This window comes from Ranitomeya imitator, chromosome 1, assembly GCF_032444005.1.
Source record: "Ranitomeya imitator isolate aRanImi1 chromosome 1, aRanImi1.pri, whole genome shotgun sequence".
Classification (NCBI taxonomy): domain Eukaryota; kingdom Metazoa; phylum Chordata; class Amphibia; order Anura; family Dendrobatidae; genus Ranitomeya; species Ranitomeya imitator.
In genome coordinates this window covers 251,585,074-251,594,330 of record NC_091282.1, presented here as the reverse complement: position 1 = coordinate 251,594,330, position 9,257 = coordinate 251,585,074, and positions in this window count along the sequence as shown.

Sequence of the window (9,257 nt, the reverse complement as noted above, 5' to 3'; positions counted from 1 at the left end):
ATCTCCCCCTGCTTACCCTTTGCTCCAACACCGCTAGTTGGGGCTCTAGGAAGACAATCTTTAATAGGCAAGGCAACGCATCCGGGTTCCAGCACCGCCAGCTGGTTCTCGGCAGTGTTCTTGTCACAGGTACTCCCTCGTGCCAAGCCTGGTTTCAGCACCGTCAGCTGTTTCCGGGTTGTGTCAACTTCACTGAGACGCCTATGCTTGCCCCGTCGTGGGGCGGTCGAGTTAGCCAACTCCAGGGTGCCTCCAGTTTAGGAGCTTCCTATGTGGGCTGCGTGAACTGGTAGTCAAGGCTGGTTCTGTAGTGCCAGTAGGCCCAGCTCCCCCTGTAGGACTGTTGGGGTTCGGTAACTGCGGCTGCCTCGCGGCCTAGCTGTTCTCTCCTCTCCTGTGGGCCTTGGGGTCCACCACCTGGTTCCAGCACCGTCAGCTGGTTCCGGGCCGAGCCTTTGGCTTAGGTGCCTCCTCCTGGGTATCCGAGTTCCGCCAACGCCAGGCGGTCCTTGGTAGTGCTTTTAAGCGCGGGCACCTACAGCTTAGTAACCGGGTTCCAGCACCGTCAGCTGGTCCTCGGTCGTGCCATTGGCTCTTGCACACTGGGGCAACGCATCCGGGTTCCAGCACCGCCAGCTGGTTCTCGGCAGTGTTCTTGTCACAGGTACTCCCTCGTGCCAAGCCTGGTTTCAGCACCGTCAGCTGTTTCCGGGTTGTGTCAACTTCACTGAGACGCCTATGCTTGCCCCGTCGTGGGGCGGTCGAGTTAGCCAACTCCAGGGTGCCTCCAGTTTAGGAGCTTCCTATGTGGGCTGCGTGAACTGGTAGTCAAGGCTGGTTCTGTAGTGCCAGTAGGCCCAGCTCCCCCTGTAGGACTGTTGGGGTTCGGTAACTGCGGCTGCCTCGCGGCCTAGCTGTTCTCTCCTCTCCTGTGGGCCTTGGGGTCCACCACCTGGTTCCAGCACCGTCAGCTGGTTCCGGGCCGAGCCTTTGGCTTAGGTGCCTCCTCCTGGGTATCCGAGTTCCGCCAACGCCAGGCGGTCCTTGGTAGTGCTTTTAAGCGCGGGCACCTACAGCTTAGTAACCGGGTTCCAGCACCGTCAGCTGGTCCTCGGTCGTGCCATTGGCTCTTGCACACTGGGGCAACGCATCCGGGTTCCAGCACCGCCAGCTGGTTCTCGGCAGTGTTCTTGTCACAGGTACTCCCTCGTGCCAAGCCTGGTTTCAGCACCGTCAGCTGTTTCCGGGTTGTGTCAACTTCACTGAGACGCCTATGCTTGCCCCGTCGTGGGGCGGTCGAGTTAGCCAACTCCAGGGTGCCTCCAGTTTAGGAGCTTCCTATGTGGGCTGCGTGAACTGGTAGTCAAGGCTGGTTCTGTAGTGCCAGTAGGCCCAGCTCCCCCTGTAGGACTGTTGGGGTTCGGTAACTGCGGCTGCCTCGCGGCCTAGCTGTTCTCTCCTCTCCTGTGGGCCTTGGGGTCCACCACCTGGTTCCAGCACCGTCAGCTGGTTCCGGGCCGAGCCTTTGGCTTAGGTGCCTCCTCCTGGGTATCCGAGTTCCGCCAACGCCAGGCGGTCCTTGGTAGTGCTTTTAAGCGCGGGCACCTACAGCTTAGTAACCGGGTTCCAGCACCGTCAGCTGGTCCTCGGTCGTGCCATTGGCTCTTGCACACTGGGGCAACGCATCCGGGTTCCAGCACCGCCAGCTGGTTCTCGGCAGTGTTCTTGTCACAGGAACTCCCTCGTGCCAAGCCTGGTTTCAGCACCGTCAGCTGTTTCCGGGTTGTGTCAACTTCACTGAGACGCCTATGCTTGCCCCGTCGTGGGGCGGTCGAGTTAGCCAACTCCAGGGTGCCTCCAGTTTAGGAGCTTCCTATGTGGGCTGCGTGAACTGGTAGTCAAGGCTGGTTCTGTAGTGCCAGTAGGCCCAGCTCCCCCTGTAGGACTGTTGGGGTTCGGTAACTGCGGCTGCCTCGCGGCCTAGCTGTTCTCTCCTCTCCTGTGGGCCTTGGGGTCCACCACCTGGTTCCAGCACCGTCAGCTGGTTCCGGGCCGAGCCTTTGGCTTAGGTGCCTCCTCCTGGGTATCCGAGTTCCGCCAACGCCAGGCGGTCCTTGGTAGTGCTTTTAAGCGCGGGCACCTACAGCTTAGTAACCGGGTTCCAGCACCGTCAGCTGGTCCTCGGTCGTGCCATTGGCTCTTGCACACTGGGGCAACGCATCCGGGTTCCAGCACCGCCAGCTGGTTCTCGGCAGTGTTCTTGTCACAGGTACTCCCTCGTGCCAAGCCTGGTTTCAGCACCGTCAGCTGTTTCCGGGTTGTGTCAACTTCACTGAGACGCCTATGCTTGCCCCGTCGTGGGGCGGTCGAGTTAGCCAACTCCAGGGTGCCTCCAGTTTAGGAGCTTCCTATGTGGGCTGCGTGAACTGGTAGTCAAGGCTGGTTCTGTAGTGCCAGTAGGCCCAGCTCCCCCTGTAGGACTGTTGGGGTTCGGTAACTGCGGCTGCCTCGCGGCCTAGCTGTTCTCTCCTCTCCTGTGGGCCTTCGGGTCCACCACCTGGTTCCAGCACCGTCAGCTGGTTCCGGGCCGAGCCTTTGGCTTAGGTGCCTCCTCCTGGGTATCCGAGTTCCGCCAACGCCAGGCGGTCCTTGGTAGTGCTTTTAAGCGCGGGCACCTACAGCTTAGTAACCGGGTTCCAGCACCGTCAGCTGGTCCTCGGTCGTGCCATTGGCTCTTGCACACTGGGGCAACGCATCCGGGTTCCAGCACCGCCAGCTGGTTCTCGGCAGTGTTCTTGTCACAGGTACTCCCTCGTGCCAAGCCTGGTTTCAGCACCGTCAGCTGTTTCCGGGTTGTGTCAACTTCACTGAGACGCCTATGCTTGCCCCGTCGTGGGGCGGTCGAGTTAGCCAACTCCAGGGTGCCTCCAGTTTAGGAGCTTCCTATGTGGGCTGCGTGAACTGGTAGTCAAGGCTGGTTCTGTAGTGCCAGTAGGCCCAGCTCCCCCTGTAGGACTGTTGGGGTTCGGTAACTGCGGCTGCCTCGCGGCCTAGCTGTTCTCTCCTCTCCTGTGGGCCTTGGGGTCCACCACCTGGTTCCAGCACCGTCAGCTGGTTCCGGGCCGAGCCTTTGGCTTAGGTGCCTCCTCCTGGGTATCCGAGTTCCGCCAACGCCAGGCGGTCCTTGGTAGTGCTTTTAAGCGCGGGCACCTACAGCTTAGTAACCGGGTTCCAGCACCGTCAGCTGGTCCTCGGTCGTGCCATTGGCTCTTGCACACTGGGGCAACGCATCCGGGTTCCAGCACCGCCAGCTGGTTCTCGGCAGTGTTCTTGTCACAGGTACTCCCTCGTGCCAAGCCTGGTTTCAGCACCGTCAGCTGTTTCCGGGTTGTGTCAACTTCACTGAGACGCCTATGCTTGCCCCGTCGTGGGGCGGTCGAGTTAGCCAACTCCAGGGTGCCTCCAGTTTAGGAGCTTCCTATGTGGGCTGCGTGAACTGGTAGTCAAGGCTGGTTCTGTAGTGCCAGTAGGCCCAGCTCCCCCTGTAGGACTGTTGGGGTTCGGTAACTGCGGCTGCCTCGCGGCCTAGCTGTTCTCTCCTCTCCTGTGGGCCTTCGGGTCCACCACCTGGTTCCAGCACCGTCAGCTGGTTCCGGGCCGAGCCTTTGGCTTAGGTGCCTCCTCCTGGGTATCCGAGTTCCGCCAACGCCAGGCGGTCCTTGGTAGTGCTTTTAAGCGCGGGCACCTACAGCTTAGTAACCGGGTTCCAGCACCGTCAGCTGGTCCTCGGTCGTGCCATTGGCTCTTGCACACTGGGGCAACGCATCCGGGTTCCAGCACCGCCAGCTGGTTCTCGGCAGTGTTCTTGTCACAGGTACTCCCTCGTGCCAAGCCTGGTTTCAGCACCGTCAGCTGTTTCCGGGTTGTGTCAACTTCACTGAGACGCCTATGCTTGCCCCGTCGTGGGGCGGTCGAGTTAGCCAACTCCAGGGTGCCTCCAGTTTAGGAGCTTCCTATGTGGGCTGCGTGAACTGGTAGTCAAGGCTGGTTCTGTAGTGCCAGTAGGCCCAGCTCCCCCTGTAGGACTGTTGGGGTTCGGTAACTGCGGCTGCCTCGCGGCCTAGCTGTTCTCTCCTCTCCTGTGGGCCTTCGGGTCCACCACCTGGTTCCAGCACCGTCAGCTGGTTCTCGGCAGTGTCTTTTGCTCTTGTACCTTCTGCTCCCCATCCTGGTTCCAGTACCGTCAGCTGGTTCCGGGCAGAGCCTTTGGCTTAGGTGCCTCCTTCTGGGTATCCAAGTTCCACCAATGTCAGGTGGTCCTTGGTAGTGCTTTCAGGCACGGGTACCTCCTGCTTAGTAACCGGGTTCCAGTAACGTCAGCTGGTCCTTGGTAGTTCCATTGGCTCTTGGACATTCGGCTACCCATCCGGGTTCCAGTACCGTCAGCTGGTTCTCGGCAGTGTCTTTTGCTCTTGTACCTTCTGCTCCCCATCCTGGTTCCAGTAACGTCATCTGGTTCCGGGCAGAGCCTTTGGCTTAGGTGCCTCCTTCTGGGTATCCGAGTTCCGCCAACGTCAGGCGGTCCTTGGTAGTGCTTTTTAGCACGGGTACCTCCTGCTTAGTAACCGGGTTCCAGTAACGTCAGCTGGTCCTCGGTAGTTCCATAGGCTCTTGAACCTTCGGGTAGCCATCCGAGTTCCAGTTCCATCAGCTGGTTCTTGGCATTTTCTCAGCCTTCTTGTACCTTCTGCTACATTTCCAAGTTGAAGACCCTAACGTCGACAACCCGGAAGACCACCCCGATGACGACGACCCGGAAGACCACCCCGATGACGACGACGACGACGACGGCGGAGACGACGACGGCTGAGACGACGACGGCGGAGATGACGACACTGGAGACGAAGACCCTGGAGACGACAACATGGAAGACCGAGAAGCAGAAGAACAAGAGGCTGCAGAACAAAGAGCAGAAGAACATTAAGCATAAGACTTAATATCAGAGCAAAAGATATTATCTAAATTATATGCAGAAGAAGACTAAGCAGTGTATGGGGGTGAGTCCGTTCCTCCTCGTGGTGCCCCTGGATAAAGCCTGATGCTGCAGGCCAAACTGAACGCGGACAAATGTAACTTTTGTGACTGGCAGAACGGAAGGTGTAATCTTCCAACTTTTATAGATAACAACTACGGGAATGCCTGTCACAAATGAGAATATGATGAAGAAGTAGAATAGGAAGAATAATAACAGTGGAATAAAAAGAATATGTAGAATAGGAAGAATAATAATAGTTGAAGAAAATGAATATGAAGAATGTAATAAAAAAAAAAAATAGGTAGAAGATGAAGAAGAAGATGAATAAGGTGAAGAAGTTGATGTCAAGGATGCTGATGATGATGAAGATGAAAGTGTGGGAAAAGAAAAAAAAAAAAAGAAAAAAAAGAATGGGAAGGGCGTGGAATAGTGAAACATCAATATCTGACAAAATAAAAAAAATTTACATACTCAATATCTTTTTCAATCCGAACGTCTTTAAAAAAAAAAAAAAAACATGCTATTCTATTTGATTGGACTAATCCTCATTGCCTTTAATGTCTCCGCCACCTCCCCCATACATCCTACATTATTCTTAGTTGTTTTCCTTCAGGTAGAATGAACCTACAAGGAAAGAAAGGGTTTATTTTAATTCCGATATTTTGGTCCCATTGACTTGCATTGGGATCGGGTATCGGTATCGGCGATATCCGATATTTTTTGAATATCGGCCGATCCAAACCGATACCGATACTTTCCGATATCGGAAGGTATCGCTCAACACTAATTACCAGCAGAAAGAAGGTGAAGGTAGCAAAGATGGAAAAAGCACGGCGTGGAGGATCTTAATGCCATTTAAATCATTCTAAAGTGCATAGTGCAAACGGTCAATAGGTATAGGACCAGACTCTGTGAGGTCTATGTCAATCATAGCCAATCTATACAGTGAAGTCACTGAGCCCTGCGCACAGGCTCAAAAAATTAATAGCCAAATAGGTAATCACAAGGGATAAACCCACTCCAAGTCCTTACCCAGGTAATGGCGACCAAGAAAAACCACGTCGTGGCCCTAACGCGTGTTTCGCGTCAGCTTCGTCAGGGGGCTCAGTGACTTCACTGTATAGATTGGTTATGATTGACATAGACCTCACAGAGTCTGGTCCTATACCTATTGACCGTTTGCACTATGCACTTTAGAATGATTTAAATGGCATTAAGATCCTCCACGCCGTGCTTTTTTCCATCTTTGCTACCGTCACCTTCTTTCTGCTGGTAATCAATTGTGATTGGATTATAATTGTTTTGATATTTTATGATTGTCAATTGTGTAACTAATAAACTTGTTATATCTTTATAGACATAAACTCCATTTTTTCTTCTATGATATGTAAGTAAAGTAGCGGCTTTTCTTGGAGCTGCAACTAAAAGCAATAAATAGGACCGAGCTGTAATGCTGGATACAGCTGTAATTATATGTTATATAGTCGTGTTACACTCCCCTCACTACTTGTAACCTACAAGTGTACAAAGATATTATACAGTCACCATGTGACAAGTGGGCCTGTGTACCTTCAAATGCCAGGGCTGAATTTTAGTCCCAGTCCAGCCCTGCCGATATGTAGTGCCTCATGGAGGAACAACACGTGGCACATGGAACTATAATACCCACCTGTAGGAATTTACTTTGCCACAATTCAAGGTGTGTGTATGCATCAATGGCAAATACATAGACCCCAAACTAAATGGTCAATTAATGGTGTTCAGTGCCTCATAACTAACACAACCCTTAGCTATATATAACAAACAACCGTTATCAGATCAACATTCACTTAAGGTAAAGAAGAACTGGTTGTGTGATGTAGACAACAGCTTTAAATTCCTGTCTACTATTTCTAGAAAATCAAGATGGAAGCAGCAAAATCTTTGTTATATAATATTACTATATTGTGTAATCATTCTTCAAAGATTAACCCATTTAAGACCATGTCTCAATGCAAATAATTTTGTTGAATGGTTAGGTGTTTTCTGCCGGTGTAAGTTGTTTTTTTTATATAGGGGAAGAAATTGGTTAAATACAAATCAGTACTATTTCACCTTCATATTTCACTTGACTACAGACCTGTTCTGCAATTCACCGCACAACACATGTCCAGAAGAATGATCCTAATTGGTTACTTTGTTGCCCGAGTTACAAGGGTTGTCTGATACTTTATATTGATGGCCTATCCTTAGGATAGATCATCAATATCAGATCAATGGGGAATGTTCCCTGTGCTCAGTTGCAGAGCGTAACTACACAGCTCCATCAGTCATAGAGGCCACGGCCGAGTACCACACATCTGCCCTTATTTCATTATATAGTTGATGCAGCTGAGCACAGCCGGACACCGCCGACACTGGGAACACACTGCACCAGCACGCCTGTGCTTCCGCAGGACCACTGCGCCACCATTATTTCCCAGTTGTCACGGTCAGGAGAGCGTTCCCCTGGCTTACCCCTCTTGGATCATCCACTAAGCTGGATACATTGCATCAATTTGAAAAATTTCAAAAAACGGTTCCAATATCCTCTTGGTGACCTCTAAGGCGACTATATGATAAAGGCCGGAGTTCGGCCGAAACGTCACTGTCGCTTCACCCATCACCGTTAATAAAAATTCATTTCACTTGAAAAGCATACCTCTCTATTGAGTGCAGTGATTCTATATTTGATTTGGACACTGGGAACAGTTCATTGGCAAGAACGCCGGGTGTCACAGTCTCATTGATATTCTAACCTAAGAATACACCATCATTGCAAAATGCCAGACAATCCCCTTTAATGGGAACCTGTCACCCCCAAAATCGAAGGTGAGCTAAGCCCACCGGCATCAGAGGCTTATCTACAGCATTCTGGAATGCTGTAGATAAGCCCCCGATGTAACCTGAAAGATGAGAAAAAGAGGTTAGATTATACTCACCACCTGGGCGGGCGGTCCGGGTCCGATAGGCGTCGCGGTCTGGGGCCTCCCATATTCTTACGATGACGTCCTCTTCTGCTCTTCACGCTGTGGCTCCAGCATACTTTGTCTGCCCTGTTGAGAGCAGAGCAAAGTACTGCAGTGCGCAGGTGCTGGGCCTCTCTGACCTTTCCCGGCGCCAGAATGCTGTAGATAAGCCCCTGATGCCGGCGGGCTTAGCTCATCTTCGATGTTGGGGGTGACAGGTTCCCTTTAAGCCTCAGCTCGGCTGCTACTGTATAGGCAATAAAATGAATTGTTTAGCAGTGGTTCCACAGTCCAGTCACAGATTAGTGACCATTAATTGGACTGTTGCTCATGAATCAGTTTTGTTGCTGGGCTGCTGAATTTAACAAATGCGGACATTGATAATCATTTTGTGGATAAGACATTTTTTGCAGCTGAAGGGCAGACGTCATCTCTACTAGTACTGAGCCACATTTTATATCGTTATGCCAATGATTCTCCCTCCAGCAATCTTTTGTACCAGTTCCTTCTTGCATTATCTGTTGTTATGGGCAGCACGGAGATTCAGTGGTTACCACTCTTGTCTATCAGTCCTGGCTCAGTGGTTAGCACTCTTGACTCCCAGGTCTGGCTCAGTGGTTAGCACTCTTGACTCCCAGGTCTGGCTCAGTGGTTAGCACTCTTCACTTTCAGGTCTGGCTCAGTGGTTAGCACTCTTGACTCCCAGGTCTGGCTCAGTGGTTAGCACTCTTCACTTTCAGGTCTGGTTCAGTGGTTAGCACTCTTGACTCCCAGGTCTGGCTCAGTGGTTAGCACTCTTGACTCCCAGGTCTGGCTCAGTGGTTAGCACTCTTGACTCCCAGGTCTGGCTCAGTGGTTAGCACTCGATTTTCAGTCTTGGCTCAGTGGTTAACATTCTTGACTTTCAGGTCTGGGTTTGAATCTGAACCATGGCAAATTCTACAGAGAGTTTTCCACGTGTTTCTGTGGTGGCCTCATACAAACCCAGGTAAAACATGGAATCTAAAAATCTTGAAATGTTGCCAACTACGTTTGGTCCGCGCAATCTGAGCCTCTTCCTCCCAGCAAGCCTCCAGGTTATGCTAAAGGCAAACATTATAGTTACTTGAGCCATAAACCACCTTTCCCCTGAAAATACTAATAGAATTACACAATTTACACTGATGTTTTCCTACTAGAAGTTAATTTCTCAGTAAAAAAAGGGCTACTTAGCGCTAAGGCTACTTTCACATTTC